Source organism: Leuresthes tenuis, unplaced genomic scaffold (genome assembly GCF_036924035.1).
Source record: "Leuresthes tenuis unplaced genomic scaffold, fLeuTen1.0.hap1 SCAF_16, whole genome shotgun sequence".
In the NCBI taxonomy this organism is placed as follows: Eukaryota; Metazoa; Chordata; class Actinopteri; order Atheriniformes; family Atherinopsidae; genus Leuresthes; species Leuresthes tenuis.
Window position 1 is genome coordinate 15,727,882 of NW_027325370.1, and position 17,863 is coordinate 15,745,744.

At 40.5% G+C, this 17,863-nt stretch overlaps 1 protein-coding gene across 1 annotated transcript in view; it reads left to right on the forward strand.

Moving 5' to 3' along the window:
* Window positions 1-6,987: 6,987 nt before the first annotated feature.
* The window catches only part of LOC140271333 (vitamin D3 receptor A), a 64,703-nt gene continuing 53,827 nt past the window's right edge, over window positions 6,988-17,863 (forward strand). The window contains exons 1-2 of the mRNA XM_072366500.1: window positions 6,988-7,081; window positions 8,060-8,233. The gene's annotated coding sequence lies outside the window, so the exon portion shown is untranslated. The remainder of the gene's footprint in view (window positions 7,082-8,059; window positions 8,234-17,863) is intronic.

Sequence of the window (17,863 nt, forward strand, 5' to 3'; positions counted from 1 at the left end):
TACCACATATTTCAGCTACACATTTTGAATGATTCAAATGTGTAAAGTCAGTGAAGATGTGCTTAAAAGAAAACTTCTCTTCCATTGAATTTCTAAGATTCTAAATGTAAAACTGAGAAAACTTGTAGTTTCACAAGGCCACTTACATTCCATGCTACTTCATTCCTGACTTGAGGTACATCTTAGAGAGAAATTCTCTTTCCTATAACACTGAATTGATCAATTCTGATTAAAAAAAAAATCCCAATGAGAAAATTGTAATATAACTAGCTAACAATTTAGTGCATTTTCTATATGTTCAAAAACCCTGCAGTGAATATTTGTTTCCTCTTTAAACTTCTCACAGGATTTAATTAACTTCGTTAACTTTTAAATGGCTGCTTTGCCACATTTACCTAAAGGTGTGAACTTGTCAGCATAACTAATGAAAAAGAAGCACAATGGACATCCTCTGCAGTGCATTTAAGTCATAACAGTCATGTGTTTTACAATAAAGGACCATAATAATTTTTCTTTTTTTTTCAAATGAAAAATTTTCACCGTTCAGGACAGTGATAAAAACTATTCCCGATACTCTTGCTGTCGGCAGGTGGTTTGTTATGATGGAGCTGATTTATGATTGTGTTGCCGTGTGCAGTTGACTGCATTCAGTCTGGCTGGAAGTGTCTTTGCTGGGTGTGTTTCCGCTCTCCAATCCAGCCACTTCACATTAAACGCTTCCTGAGGAGCCGAAACAAGTGGAAATAATCCATCAAATATATTTCGCCCTCAGCCAAGAGGATATGACACAACATTTACTGGTGTTTACTTTGTGTTTTATTTTGGATCCGCTGTAAATGGAAAAATCAAACTCAGTTTAATGCAAAACCAGAGAGGTTTCATTTCTCAGATGGTGATTAGATTTTAAAGTTGAACTACTACTCAGGTAACACACTGCTGAAACATGTTTCTGGAAACTCCAAACATGTAATTATCGCGAGACAAAATAACATAATGAGCATAATTGTTTTGACATTGACAAAGCAGAGAAAAAAAAAACCTAAAAGGAAGTAAGATGTGGTTGAAAATTACATCAGCCTCAAAAACTTTAATTAGATGAGTACAAATAGAGGGGAGGGGTGGCTGAGAAAAAGATCTGACAAGTTAATTTGGAGACATTTCATATGTACTGTGACTCAAATCGTTGATGTTTTTGTTACAGTCACAGTGCTGCAGAGTTAGTGGGATCGTGGTGGTCAAGCTTTTATTTCTATGATACCATTGGTCTCAGAATCTTCCTTTATGCTGTTTGAAAGAAATGAAACAGAGAAAGATGAATGTTGCCTGTTGAACAAGTGATGTCTGTTGAGAAAGCTGGGAATACTCCTTCAAATGTGTACGTTACTGTACTCCAACATGCTGGTAATCAAATCTATTGAGCAGAATGAAATCAGAAGTAAAACCCCCTGCCTTTGTTAACTCTTTGATTTTTCCATTAAAGCCACCATGAGGCTGTTATCAATGAGTTTGGAGGAAATATCTGTTCATTTCCGTGGAGCACAGTACATTTCGGTCCAAAAGAATCATGTCATAATTGCTTTGTGCCTCCTGGCTGGAACAAGCTGTACTCTTAAAATGGATTCCATCCAGTTTCACATAAATATCATCTCTGTTGGAGATCTTGTAACCGGGTTAATCAGGAGGTAGACTGAGGAGACCAATGTCTTGTGAAAGGAAATATTTACTGAAGCTTTAACAATGAGAGCAGACACACAACACCCTGACCCTGATTGATCCCTATTTATATGAAAAACTGCGACAAAGTTTGAGGAAATCTCTTGTTTCCTCAAACACCCTTTTGAAGCTAAATCGATTGCAAATAAAATTTAGAATTTTGATTCATCGGACTGCTGGAGAGTTTTCCGCTCCGCCTTTGTCCATTTGAAAGTGGTATTTCTGCGTCTCTACATGTTTTTTATTACTCTACTTTTGTTGTTGTTTAGTTTTCGCATTGGTAGTGTTTCACAGTTGTCGTGATTTGTGCTCGCAGGGATGTTCCCTGTTCTCTGAAGCAGTTGGACTGGCAAGGACAAAGCAGCATCAATGACAACAGATTTGGCACTGATTAAGTCAGGCACAGGAGCGAGCCAAAACGGCTCAGTTTCAGTGCTTGTGGGATATTTTTGCCAATTAAATGCGTAGCTGATGTGGGATGGTGCTGGGGATGAGCTCGACTGAAAGGCCAGTTTTTTGACAAACTCTACGCTGATGAAAAACTGGGTTCACTTGCAATTGTTTTCCACAACAAAATTGTGTCTCTCTTCAATGCGGTGCAGTATCCACTGATCGGCATAGCTGTCTCTTGCATAAACACATTCACTGATTCTTTTAATGATATTACTTTCATAGAATGCCAGAAGACGGAGTGATTCAATTCAACGTGGGATAAAAAAAAAAAAAACAGATTTGCAGATCTTTGCCGTTTGTTTTTGTTTACACTTCACAAAGTGTCCCAGCTTTCTGGGGCGTGCTTGTATATATAGTCTTAAAAAGGGTAAGAAGGCATGTTGGCTATTCAAAGTTTTTCTCCTCAACTTAAAAGAAAGGGAGCGCTGAGAGTGTTGGATTTTTCCTGGCAGTCCTTAAGACACTTCTGCAATCCCAACTAAAGAAAGGAAATCTCCCTGAGGAAATATTTGTCACATGACTTATGACTTATGACTTATCCGCATGCAATCGATACTGGGCCACTTCTCATAATATCAAAATGTTTAGTGGATTTGGATTAAAAGTGACTACTATATCAAAACAGGGATTGTGGAAGGAACAGTTTATAGTTCATGTTCTGTTCAGTTTTCAAAATGGAAAGTGGAAAGAATGCAGCATTCTTTTTTTTCATCATCTGTCAAGTTTATTGATGTTGGAATGGTAAATGGACTTTATTTCTATAGTTCTTTTCATGTCTTTTGACCATTAAAAACACAGTATGCATGCCACATTCTCCCACCTCTTCTTACTCAATACAGAGAGGGATTTCAAGACTGTTTTTTTTATATATACTGTTCTATGTTCAGGTGCGTATGTGTATTGTTGTTTTTGTTGTTGATAACCTGAGCGGCTGCCCACCTTGACCACCTGTTATTATGAGCAACTGCTACATCTCCACAGATTAGACTGGCAATGGCATTGTAACGAAGGCGCACAGAAGCATACAAAACCCAAAATGGAGACCCAAAAAGGCCTGGTTGTTACTACAACGTTGCTTTCTTAGGACTGTGTGATCCTGCGTGCGGCAGTAGCAGCCTAAACATGCCGAAGAAGCTTGTGGCACTCTACAGCCAATCTCGAGGCTGCACACTGACGCTGATCAAAGTGTGTGTTTGCAAAGTGCTGCAGCATTCCTTAAGGTCTGTGCAGTTGCGCTACTCCTTGTGCTGTTGTATCCAGCTGAAAACTCAGTGTGAGGACTGCATTCATCCAAGTTAAATCCAGTCATGTATGAGAGCCAGTGGGCCATGGCTCGGCCTGCCTGCGACTATTTGCTTTTCCAGCTGTTTCCTAGACTCACCCTGTGAGTGGGAGAGAAAGTGGTGTACATGTGCATGTGTGTGTTGGTTTGGAGGCGGGGGCGTTGAAGTGAGATGGAGAGATTTAGAGTCCAAGGAAGGAAGCTAGTGAGAGCTACAGAGCAAGAGTGTGTGTCTGGCTATGTGTACATTTTAGTCAGAGTGTCTCTTGTTCCTGTTGCACTGTAGTGTGTTTGCACAGTGGAAACACTCCTAGACAACCAAGGCACCTCATACAGTATATGCTCTCTGTTTGTCTCATACACACACACAACCACAGCGGAAGATGAAGCCCCCTGTGCGCATGCCCCCAACAGAAACACGCCCATGTGCCTTGCTGCCCCTCATATACACTGATCCGCCTCTCAGACACAAAGCCACAAGGGATGGCCTAGATTCCTGCACATGCACACACAGGCAGGCAGCAAGGAAAAACATCAAGCACACACACACACACACACATACACATATACATACATAAATTTAAGATATATGATCTGAGAATGTGACAAAGAAACCACTTAATTATTCATATTTCGTAAATATTTAGTATTTAGCATCTTTAGAAATTGAGTTCAAATTTATTTTTGGACACTTGCAAGATGTTAATTCTTATTCATTTTTTTTCTAATTTATTGGAATTTAAAATGTTTCTTGAGGACAAAGCTCCTCCTGTTTAAGCTGCATTTTCAAAATAATACAGTCAAATTTCTCGGCAAAATCCACGTTTGACTTGAACTCTCAGCCAGCCTAACATGATTATCACGAGAATTATAGCAAAGCAATTGGAAAGCATAGCAGTTGGATGAGTCTGAAGAAAGTCAGTCCAGAGAGCCCTGACAGCATTCTCCTGAAACAGCAGGGGGGACAAACAAAAAGGAGAAAAGGTTGTCTCACAAAAAGAAAAGTCTGTCACACGGTTGTCACTTCTCTTGAACGGTATGTTGTCATACAAGTCATTTTAGATTTTTTTTGTGCCCAGGTTTATCTGCTTGCCTTAAGAAAGGGAACAAATCTGTGAACCAGTGAGAAAATGATTAAATATGTTTGGGTGTTTTTGGGCGGTTTGATTTGAACTGACCCTTTGACGATTTACTTGTGATACATCACAGTAAACCACACAATGGCATAATATAGAGCTTTATATAGAGGAGTACAACTGGAATAACGATAAAAAAAACTAAAAAATCAAATCCCATATGCATTCATCTAAAAGACACATTTACAAAGTAAAAAAAAAAACTTTGACTTCTACTCTAAACCAGTTTAAAAACAAGTAGAAAATGTATACAGATCTCGAATTTCATGCCAGCAACACACTCAAAAAGATGAGGAAAGATGCGTGTTAATCATTGAGTCACAATACCCCGAGATGATCTTGTGTCCAGAGAACGCGGCTCTGTTTCAGCACAGAGTTGATGTATGGCAACTTCCTTGTGTAATACAGTTTTAGGTTACAGCTCTGGGTATAGTAACGACTGTGTTGAGTGAAAATGGTTTTCCAAGGTACTCCTGAGCCCAGGTGGCTGTACTCATCACGATGGCATGACATTTTCTCATGAAGCGCTGCCTGAATAATTGAAGTTCACACACATCAAAGAGTTTTTTCAGTATTTTGCTTTTACACACTAAGAGTTCCCTATCTTGAATCGTTTCACAATATAGGGCACTGTACATGTTGAAAACCCAAAGTTCTTTGCAACTTTGCAATAAGAAATACATTTTTTAACCGACTGGTTATTCTTTGATGGAGTTTGGCACAAAATGGTGACCCACTACCCATCCTCACTTGGAAAGACAAAAGACTTTGGTCGATGCTTCTTTTTATATCCAATCCTGACATCCTCACCTGTCAACAGTTAATCTACTGATAGAAGTATCTGCCAGAATGGTTTTACTTGTATATTCTATAAACTTTTTGTTATTCCTGGCTTCTATTCAAACTGTGAGTGTGTTGCTGGCATAAAATTGTAGATTTATTCAAATTCCCTAAATGCAATGAAGTTGGCCAGTGCAGACACAAAAATAACTTCTTTCGACTTGTGACTGTTGAATAAAGGTTCAACGAAAAGGAAAAACTGGAACAAAGAAAGAAACAAAGAATGATACAATGAGGAACAGCAACAACATGCGTGTCTTCCAGGGTTCTGACACAAGTTAAAATGTTCCATGCAACCCCCTGCGATCATCAAGTTCGTGTAAATGTGAAAACTGTGAACTCCATCTCAAATATATAACTAGAGCTTACAAAAGCCCCATCGACCAAGAAAAACATCTATTTTTAGACATCTAACTGTACCATATTTCTTTATACTGGCTTTGGAAGATCTAGACTTACATGGTACTTATATATTACACTTTTTGGATTCCTTCTTCAAATCTCATATTTTACATGAATAAAATCCAATGTTTCAAAAGCCTCTCGCATAGCAACGAGAGCAAATTTGAAATATCATAATGATTTTACATTCAAAATTAAAGCCAACAAAAAGCAGGCTTTGTGAGCCTCTGTTTAACTCATTTATATCACTGACTTTAATCTGAAATTTGGGGACTTTTATTTACTGTCATGGTGCTAACATGGACTTCTTTATGTACTTTTTTCCTGATGTGCTTAACAGAAAACACACCATAGACCAGCTCCTCAAGGCTACTACTGCCTGCTGGTCTGTACAGGGCAGAGATGGATATAAATGGGGGAATCACCACTAATTATAGGCGGTTAATGTGATGATTGAAGTGATTTAATAATATCTCCCATGGTGACACAGTATAGCACCACAGGGCCCGATTATTCCCTCTGAATTCTTCTGTCAAGGAGACAAATTGTGTCTTCATATATATATATATATATATATATCATGAACAGACTAATGGGTAGGTGAAAATATTTAAACATTAATCTCTGTTGCTCGTGGTATGTGTTGGCTATACTGTACTATCTGTTACCACAAGTTTCCAGGACAGAGACCAGAGAGAGAGAGGATGCTGGAACTTTCATATATTATGTATAGGTGAATTATAAATAATCAATTATCAGACATGTGAGTATATTTAAGATATAAAATGCAAACATAGTGAAACAAAAATCCCCACACAAAATGTTTATCTTGTGAAACATAAAGCCATCTCACCAGACCAGAATGTGAGCATGCAAACAAACGCATTAACAATACATGTTGACTAAAATCCTCCTAATTAGTTAGATGTATTCAGGCAAATTCATTTTCTTTATGTTAAACGTTTACGATCTATCAGGCTATCTGCTACGTCACGACACACCCCTATATGGTACAGAGACAGCTGGAAACTCAGCTCAAGATTGATAAGATTCTCAGCCAATGGGAATGTACACAATTCCAGAGTGGATAGCTGTGATTGGACGCTGTGAGGATTATATATACGTATAGATATGCCTGACTGGCAATCCGTGGGGGGCGGGGCTACAGAGAAGTGCTGTCCATCTGTGTTGATACAGATCTAAAAAAACTGGACTAACGGAGTGTCTGCTTACGTTGCTCTTCGCATGGACTAATGTAAGTTATTTTACGCTTTCCTGTACCTGTGGGGTCGTCCCGTGTTGTCAGGCGTGCAGTAACACGGCTGTAGCATTGTACTTAACGCTCTTTCTCGTTTCGTTTCGCTGAGAAGTGCTTAGTTGCACACGCGCTTTTGAGGCCAGTAAAGTGTGCTGCCGTGAACGTAGCGCTAGCTGATGTTATTGCTCTCAAGCGGGCTGCAATATTGTGACATACCGATGACATTAACAATGTATCCAGTGAGCCTGGGCGTAATGTCATTGTGGAGAGACAATCCACAGCCGCCCTGCAGCTGTAACACAATAATATTCACAGTAATATCCACAGTATGTGGCAATTGCAGGACATTTTCAGATACCGCTGGAAGCCCACCGCTCCTGTTTTTGCTAGCCTGTTTCAGAGCCCAGTTGTGTCTGTTCATGTGTGTAGAAAGGGGACGGCAGCACTCCTTTTAAAATGTGGCTTTTGAAATGGCCGTGAGTTTTGGCACGTGTACAAACCCCGTAACCTGACTTACTTCATGCCATAAAGGCTCAACTCTGTCTAGTCTCTAACTAAACAAGCGCTTCTCCCACTAACATCTCTCAGTGACTTTGCGGTTGCGATTTGATTCCCATGTTTTACAAACAACAAAATGCGCCGTGGGTGAGGGCAGCCAGCAGTGGAAAATAATAAAACATGAAAGTTGCGCTTGAATGAAGTGTTACATCGTGTGTAACTTCGGTGCGCTTGTGCCGAATCTCCCACATGACCCTAAGCGATTCGCGAAAGGTCTAAAGTCTCATTCCCGGCGGTGCTTTCCTCCGCTTTTACAGAGCTGCCAGCGAATTGCCAGATTTACTGAATGACGTTTGGCTTGACGGAACGGTGTGTCCAAGCAAGAAATAACGGGACGACACCCCCTTCCCCCCCCACCTCGACTGACCGTTGGATTAGCCCTTCCTAACACAGCTCTTCTTTCCTCTCTGTTGACAGTTTTGCTTTATACATAGGAAAAAAGAAAAGGGGGAAGAAAAAAAAAATCAACGTGGAAAAAATAGTTTTAAGCCCGCCTTCAACTCAACTGGCTCGGGAAGTTTGGCGACCTGGCTTCAACATTTGGGCCCCACTTTGGTACACCACAAAGTAAAGGTTGATATGCCACATCAGGTGAGATCAAATTCACTCTTTCTTTTTTCTTTTTTGCATGTAATCAGTTAGCTGCTCAATATGATCACTCTGAGAAGTGAAAGTCTTGGAGTCTCCCTCTTTGTTTCTTTGCTGAACAGTGTTTACCTTGAGGCCACATGGCATTCTGGTCTGTAGATTCCTGATGCATTTCAGCCTCTCCGCTCGCCTTGTCCTGGTTGTTTTGTGTGCGGTGGGGGGTGGTCGTGTTGTTTTAGGCAGGTGCATCAACCCGAGTTCCACGTGTGTATGTTTGCTTGCCTGCATAAGGGCCAGTGTGCAAATCCCTGTCACCTCAAATGCACAGAGGAAGCCAAAAGTACAAGTGCAATGGTTATAGCGATGCTTCAAATGACCATGCAGCAAACAAAAAGGAGAAACCAGGGACGTTTATTTGCAGGACATTAAAAATTGGAGCCAAATTGGACAAAACTCAAACGTAACTGGGGTTTGAACCCAGTGCGTCTGTGCCACAGCCACCCAGCTTTACACCTACACTGACAAAGGCTTGACATATGGGTGTTGTATCTTTTCACTAGCAGATGTGGGGGAAATAGATTTGTCTTTGGTATGAATGACAGGCAGAAGGATGTAACGTGGTTTCAGAAATGCACAGAGATGTGGCGTGCATAGGCGGGTTTTATTGTCATTCAGATATACAAGTATGAAGTTACAGAATGAAGTTTCGATGCAAGGCTCGGACAGTTTTAAAGATAATAAAAATAACGGTATGAAATGACAGCAGCAGGCAATGTTAAGAAGTGTTTTTGGTACATAATTTAAGCTATACAGAATAGAATGAGAGGATTTAAGGTGACGGTGGCATCGTGTGTCATTAGGGTGAACAGCAGGGGGCTCAGAACACAGCCCTGAGGAGAACCTGTGCTGAAGGTGATGACCCTGGAGGTGTTCCTTCCGACGCACACTGACTGAGGTCTGTCAGTGAGGAAGTTCAGCACCCAGTTACACAGGGGTAAAGCCCAGGGGTCCAAGTTTTTCCACCAGCCGCTGAGGGACGATGGTATTGAATGCTGAACTGAAGTCCAGAAACAGCATCTGCACATTAGTGTTCTTCTCCTCCAGGTGAGCGAGGCTCAGGTGGAGAGCAGAGGAGATGGCGTCCTCGGTGAAGCGGTTTTGGCCGGTAGGCTAACTGCGAGGGGTCGAGTTTTGGGGAGAGCATGGAGGTGATGTGATGCTTCACCAATCTCTCGGAGCACTTCCATCATAATGGGCGTGAGTGAGACGGGCCGGAAGTCGTTGGGGGACGAGACGGTGGTTTTCTTGGGCACTGGAACGATAGAGGCGGTCTTTAAGCAAGCTGGGACTTTGGCGAGGTGTTTAAAAATGTCTGTTAGAACACAAGCCCGCTGGTCAGCACTCTTTCAGCACCTGTTCGGGAATGTTGTCTGGACCGGGGGCTTTTCGAGTGTTCACTCTCCTCAGAGACCTCCACACGTTGAGGCAAAGCACCTTCTCATCCTGGCGGGGGACAGCTTTCACAGCAGGGGTGCTGTTCAGCGCATCAAACCTCCCAAAAAAGTTATTCAGATCATTCAGGAAGTTGGCTATCCTGTGGTTTTGATGGTGCTGACGTCCTCTGTGCATTTACTGATATAAGTTGACACAGACATGGCATGCTTCTCTACATCAGTGGTGTTGTTGTTTGCTGCATCTGCCTTAAACATGTCCCAGTCTGTGCATTCAAAACAGTCCAGCAGTGCCTCCATGGCCCCCTCACACCACAATCTAACCTGCCTCACTGTAGGTTTCCCGCCTTTCGGCTTTCTGGAGGTTTTCGGTCTGTGATGTGGCGGAGAATGTAGCAATCACTGAAGGACAAATGGAGTCTGTGAACAATGCTATAACAGAAAGTCGTTCTCATTTGTTCAGTTCAAGATTGTTTCCTTCACATATAGTAGCAGAAAAAAAGGTGACTTTGCTATCTTGCTGTTGTGGAGTTTGTGTTGTTCCTCAGTCCTCTCTGCTCCTCATTAAATGTTATTAGTGTTGCTTAAGTGTTTCACTTTGATGCTATAGAAAAGAAAAAAAAAAACCTCACTTAAAATGAGAAGCGCTAATTAGTCTAATTTGATTGAAGGGGCTATTTTGGTTTCTTTGTAGCTGCATGAGGTACTTATTCATATTTGGTGAATTGTTTACAGTAAATGGCTATTTCCAGTTTGTAGCAGCAGTTCGAAGGATAACAAATGTGCGTCTGTGAATGTGCTCAGAAGCAGCACATATTTTAGCCACGCAGAAAAAGACCCACTAAAATGCAATCGGTTGCTGTTTTCGACTGTTGGAGAGAAGATTACGGTGCAACACTGTCCTAAATATAGCTTTCACATAGATTGTTTCGTATTTTTTTGTAGATGAACACTTTTTAAAAATTTTTTTTAATTTGAAATGCATCTAGCTGCATTCACATCGGTCCATTGCTTAGTTTCTGTTGTGTATGCTTTTCTGTCTTTTGTAAAGTGAGGGTGTTCGAACAGCAATCCACCGTAATACACTAGCTATGCAGCTATGTATCTAATACGCCAACTTAATACTTTTTTATTATTTTCTTTTGAGGCTTTTTTTTTTTTTAGCACTTTATGTGAAATAATTAGTTTTTTTCAGTGTTTGCACCTTTTGGAACATTTGTTGTCAAGGCAACCATGAAATTGGTTAAAGTATCATCCTTTTGAAGAACATGAAGTGTTTCTTTGTTTTTTTTTTTTTTCTTTTCCCTTTCCAGATTAGGATTTAGCACCTTTTTTTTGTTTCTCGCCACGTTGCTTCTGTACTGTGTTGAGTAAACACACCATGCTCTCCACAACAGAAATTACTGACCCATTACCTCCCATTGTGTTGGAGGAAAACCAAGAGTAATAGGTGTGTGCTCACGTTATGCGTTATGTGCTCGTGTTGGCGGCTGCATAACGTCGACAGAGTCGGTGTTGAGTTTCTCGGTGTTCTGGAAAAAGTTGGAAGTCGAGCTGCGTTGGGTTATAAGGGACAATCTGTCATTTTGCCTTGTTGATTCCATCATATAAAGCCCTCCCTCCCACCTATTACCTCAGTGGGATACAGAGGGCCTTTTTCTTTAATGAGGTGCTTAGTGGAGCACATTGTGCTTGAGAGGTTTTTACTTTGCTAAGTTCCAGGCAGGTTGTAAAATGATCGCAGATGTACAGGGTCTTCAAGATGTAATGCGGCGTTTTGAAATGTAAGTCGACTCCAGGCTCTATGGTATGCATGTGCGCACGTACATGCACACGTGTAAAATACCTGCAGGGGTATGCACCTCTTTTGTTACGCGTTACTTTTTTCTTTTTTCCTTTTTTTTTTTCCCAGTGCCTTTGTGCAGTTTATGGAGTTTTAAAGCCGGCTTGAAGCTGTGACGTCATCTGTCATTACAGCACACATTATGACCTAAAAATTGATTCTGAGCGCAGACTTTTAAAGCGATGTCATATGCGTTGATGAAGTGCTGATGATGTCATGCGCAAGATAGAAAGTTGATCGTTTTTATTTAGTAATTACAATTATGGTGATGGCTTTATAAAAAAAATAAATAAAAAAAAAAGAAGATAAAAGGAAAATAATTATTGTGCTGTATTACATTTTACAACAATGCTTTGATTTAGCTTTCTGTTGTAAATCCGAGCACCACTTTCCTGTACAGTGGTGCACTTTTACCCCCTCCTTAAGAACTGTCTTCCCGCCAGGCTCTGGCTTGTTTAGCGTAGCTCGAGCCAAGTCTGCCGTCATTTGGGCCCCTTGATGCCACCGTCTGCGCCTCCCTTGGAGGCTGCCGGCCAAAGAGGACTGATGGTTCCCCTTGAGACCTGAGAGACGGGCTGCTGTTGCCGGTGTTCAGCAGCAGCAGTTTGTTAGTGTTTTAGATGTTATTGACATCAGTGGGTGATGGTTTTTGTAAAGGATTTCTCTGCCATCATATGTTTCTGGTCTGGGACTTGAGTGTAATTTGGGTTCTGATTTGGATCCGAGTTTGCAGTTATGACATCTGACGAGTCTATTTTAATTTTTTTTTTAAATTTCAAAATTTCTTTTTAGATATATTCCTCACGCGTGAAACAAAAAATTGTCGAGGCTAGAACGTCTGACACATCTCTCCTTATTTATTAAAGCTGGTTGGAAAATGTTCAGGGTTTTAGCTTTTAATTACTTGCAGCACTTTGGAGACTTTGGTTGTCATAACGAAGAAGATTCACCACAATATACCAGACTGTGGGGTATAAAACCCAGTAAACTGGAGTTTCATCTAATTTATTTCATTAATACATTAAATCCTTATCAGATCAGATCTTATGCCAGTTCAAATGATCATCTTTAGTTTAATCTCTAGTTATATGTGCCACATAAGTAGATATTGTCAGCATCCTTCCTATGCTGCACAGTCACATTTGTGCAGAAACGAACCTGAAGGAAAATGACTGTTTATGCTTATAGGTGATGACTGTTCAGTATTTATTTATTTTTTTTAACCTTTTTGTTCCCCTTTTAATCTAATACTCTTCTCTTGAATTTTCCCCTAACTGTCACATTGTGGTGGTCATACTAACCGGTTTCTCCTCCGCCTGTTTCAAACCAAACACATCACTCCCTGTGTGGTTATAGTTTTTCACTCCAGAGTGAACTAACAGATACCAGGTGTTGTAAAAGCCTTTTAAAAGTGGGTGGGAAGTCGAATCACTGTTCTGAATTGGGGTTGAAGCAAACGTTCTGTTTTGCGGCCTTTACTTTTCGCAGTAACTTTCAAAAGACATGCTGTTGTCCTTTTATTCCAATAATCTAAAGGATCCCTCTCTCTCCTTAAGGTGAATGTGGTAAACAGGAGCTAATGGATTCCTTATGAGAGGTAATTATGTAGCTACAACGTAAATGTAGTGTAAGCTTTGGTGTTGTGGCTGATGTGATTACGTCTTGCTTGAAGCTCCTAAGGGGCTTGATGAGATCAACGCCAGTCGCGGCTCACCTCACAGTTTAAGGTCACGGGTTAATGTACGAGCACCTTTTCACAGAATTTCAAGTGCATTGAGTTTCACCTCTTTATGAATCACGGTGGTAAACAATGGCAAAGATCACAGGGTTCATGCACTGTTTTGGTCCGGGTAGCTTAGCATAACAGTGGAGGGATTAGACTTTCTACCAAACAGAAATATATTCGTGATTGGAAATGGAAGGTTGTTGTAAAAACAGTTCGACTTCTTAACTGATTACCATCCCTGTCTTTGTTGATACTAAATCTCTATCAGTGTACATGGGACAGAAGCGGTTGTGTAGGTGTTATATAAGTGGCATGTCAAGGAGCTGAAACATGACACATCTTGCAACGGATCGTTCTCTACTTTTTATAGAAAAAAGCAGCAGATTTCTAAGCTTATACAACGCGGTTGAACGATGAGGGAAGTCACGGAATAAGATGACTGTCCCTGAATTATTGAAAGGTTTTTTTTTTTTAACATTTTCTTTTTATTTTCATGCACGTCTCACATTTTTGCTGCGTGAGAACCATGCCCCACATTGCAGATTCCCCAGCCACCCCCGATGCCTCACACAGTCTGCTTTAGAGGTTAATTATTGCATTGCATTTTCTACTTTGACTGCAAAGCAGGCTGAATTGTGTACATTTGTGATTTTTCTTTTATCCCAAAGCCATTACCCTGCTGAACATAAACAAGCCCTAACTTCCAACAGATATAGTATGTATTTGGCATGTTATGCATTCGCACTCGAGTCATAACTGTTGAATACTGAATGATGGCACCGATTGTTTAAAGTCTGTTTATTAAGTGAGCTGCACTTTAAAGGCTAAGCTTTTGATTTCGTTTCGTTTGATTTCGCTGCCGTACAATGACAATAAAATCTGAATCTTTAGATTAGCTTAAAAGTAGCTAATTTGCATAAATCTATCCTACTATGTATCAGTTTTCCAATTAACAAACATTTTTTCTACCCCTTTATGTCCCATTGAGAGAATTCCTGCAAGGAATGTGGTCACAGTTGGCAAAATGGTGTATTTAGGCAACTTCTACGATATGACATGGTGGAATTTGAAGAAAACATGAAAACTACTCGTTTTTCCCATGCCACGCAAACACAAGCCCTTAACAAGAGGGAACCAAAGTCTTCCAGTGTGTCCTGAAACACTCAGCTCATTCACTGACTTTGATTTAGCGTAATTAGGATCAGACTAGGAAACTCCGATGTTTCCCACACGTACACTTAACATGGGTGGGCCACTCATTTATATTTACAGCCTGCCCAGTGCGCTTGGTGGTTCATTCACATGTTGATTGCTATATATTTATTTATTCATTTATTGCAATTTAAAGTTTGTTAATTCCAATTTGATTTTGGAGCTGTGACTTAGTCTCTCTTTGTCTCACTCGCACTAAAACATTTTCAGTAGATCCATCTGCTATCGTCTGAGTGGATTAAAGCTTTGTCATGTACAGCGGGGGAAGGCTCCAACCCCAGTAGGCATCGTTACCAATTTATTGACTTTTCAGATCCATTTAGTGAATTTGTCCTGAAAAATCCTAATACAATGGGGGGGGGGGGACGCTAAACTCCATAATAAAGGTAATTCCTCAAGCAGTCAGAAACTATTTGTAACCGACCGTGCCCTCTGTGCTGAACGTTAGACTCACTTTCCATTGGTTTAAAAAAGGAAAAGAAAAAAGAAAAAGTTATTTTAATTAGGCTGATGTGAGCGCTCACATGAATGTGTTTTACAGCCACACTAACAGCATGACTGGCTCATTACTGAAGTTACTCATTAAACCTGTGAGGGAGTTTTGTGTGTCAGCGTGGATGTCTGACTGGCTTGTTTCTACGGTCGGCTCGTCCCCCGTTTTCTGCTCAAGAAGCGAAAAGACGAATAAATGGCCAGGGAACAAATCAAGCACTGGATCTTTGTAGATCTATTTATTTGTAAGACATGTTTTCATTTTGAATTTGATGCTCGCAGTCGTTTTGAGGAACGGTTTGGAACGGAGGCATGTTTACCACTGTGTTGCATCATCTTTTCTTTAGAAAAGAAAAAAACTGATGACAGCAGTTTTTCTTTTGTTTTCCTTCTAAAATGTATTTGGAGTTGCATAGCTATGGAGCACAAGCAGGAGAGTTATGCATCTGAAGTCAAATTTAGAAAAAAAAAAAAAAAAGAACTCACTTTGAACACATTGCGCAATGTGTTATTTTCCAATGCAACGAGAGTTGAGAATATTATCAAATGATAAGGTTCTGTTTTTTACATCTTTAGATGCGCAGAGAACATGGTGAACCAGTGTTTTTGCCCAGCAACCATGGGGAGAAAAGATTCCCTGTGGTGTTCAATCTTGCGTATCTATTCTAGGACCAGCCTTTCAAAAAGAATGATGAAGACTCCGATAACACTGGATGACCAGCTTCTGCTTTATCTTCATATTGTCAAAATGCAAACTATTTTTCTGAGGCTACGCAAGAAGAATAAAAATCGTCCATATTCTCAAAATCTCCTACATTTATATATTTGAAAAAAGAAATGGGAGGGAAACAAAATTGATTCTACACCATTCCTCTTAGACATGGTGTTGTACTTTGAAGAGAGACACTCAAATGAGACGGAGCTTCTGTCTGCCTTCTTGCTCACTCTTTCTGTCTGTCTTCAGAGGCCCACTGCAAGGGGCTGTGAGTGAACTGCTTATCGTCCCCCTCAACCTTTTTTTTTTTTTTTTTTTCCACCCTCCATTCCTTATTTTCACTTTTCCTGGTACTACTGTAGCACAGAGAGGGAGAGACAAACCCATCGAGGGAGATTGGTTGTAACTCAACGGGCCCCCACACAGGGCTCCTCCCACCTTATCCTGCTTGTGGGATAGCAGCGTTCATGACCGGATGCCCTGCTCCACGCATGCCCTAAATGCCATTTAAGTCAATATCCTTTATTACCATTGGCGTAAATATTTCATGCCTCACTGTCTCTATCGCTTGCCTTTTCCTGCTTTCTACGTGTCCCTGTGCACGATGGTTGGTTCCTGGGTCATTTCTGGCCAGTAGTTTGATGCCAGCAGGACAGGGTGAAGCGAGTTTTGGCTTAGAGCTGTGGTTCTTTCACTCTCTACTCTTCTTTCTCTTCCACACACACACACACACACACTCACATTGCAGCCTGCATATCTGTAAAGAACTTCTCGTTCTTTTTGTGTCCAATCTGTTTATAGTTTCAGTGTGTATTAAAAGGACAGCATTTGACGCCTTTATGTCTGATATTAATTTCTAATTGCTCTGACAGACATGGCTTGGCAAAATGGGTAAATTAGTGGAAAGTCTTAAATTTTGATCTCTTAAACCTGTTTTTATCCTCTCTGTAAATCTATTAACCTACCTTTTTTTTTTTTAAATGTATTTATTTATTTATTTTTTCTCCATCTTTGTCTCCCCCTTTTTTTTTTTTTTTGTCTTTTTCATATTGTCTAAGTCTCTTCTCAGGTCTCTTTGTCGTTGTTTCATCATCTTTGCCTTTTCTCTTACCACTGTGTTGATCTTGCATTTGTCTGTCTGCTGCGGTGCCCAAACCCAAAACTATTTTTGTCCGGGCTGGGTGATTACAAAAACAAAAGTCCATCTCCCTGCTCTTGTTTTTTTTTTTTTTTTATGGGTTAGTGTCATGCTTTCCTCCCGGCATCATCAGGGAACACAGAAACTTAAAAAAAAGTACAAAGGAAGGCTATTTAGTTTTGTTTTGAATCCATGACGGTTCTTTCTCTGTGAGGAATAAAATCTCTGCATGCTGTGGTGTGCATAGTAGTAGTTTTACTTAAAGGCTTCGCAGTCTCTAAGAATAAATATAAATTCACAGTTCAAGTGATGAGCAATATCTTACAAGACGGTAATGTATAATGTACTTGCATTCTGTTCATCTGCCTGTCTGTGTCCCACTTATCACACATGTATTTTATTTGTTCTGGCTTTCCACACTCTCTCTCGTCCCCAGTTTTCTCCTCCTGCAGTGTTCTGCATTATTTAGTGTTAAGACTCTGTTTGGTTTTGGCAGGATTAGGAGTCTGCTTGGGTCTGACTTGTTTTAGTGTTGCATTGATTGAGGCTTGTATTGTTTACCCCAGAGTTTACGGTTGAAGAGAAGTTGTGTACACACATCTAAACTCTAAATTAAAATGAAGTGTATTAACTAACATATTCTGAACTTGAAGGCCATAACTGCGCCAGTAGTGTGCAAAATGTGTGGACCGTGTTGCTGCATCCCATTGTTTAGACGACACTTGGCTTTCCTCTGGGATGTATGTGCTTAGGTCTGGGCGATATGGAGGGGAAAAAGTTCCTATCACGATATTTTTTTTTTATATCAGTGGATATCTATATATATATATATATCGGGTCCATAACTTTTAGCATCCACTTGAACTCCTTATTTTCCACTGTGCTTATTGGTAGCATGTCTTTTGCAATACAATAAGCTACTACACTTGTGATGTCACGGTCCCTTAGTTTTTTGTTTTTTAGTCATACGGTATGGAGCTGGATGAAGCAGACTCTATGGTCTTCTGTTGCTGCTGCACAGGCGTTGTTATTGGGTGAAGATTAGCACTTGTTCCG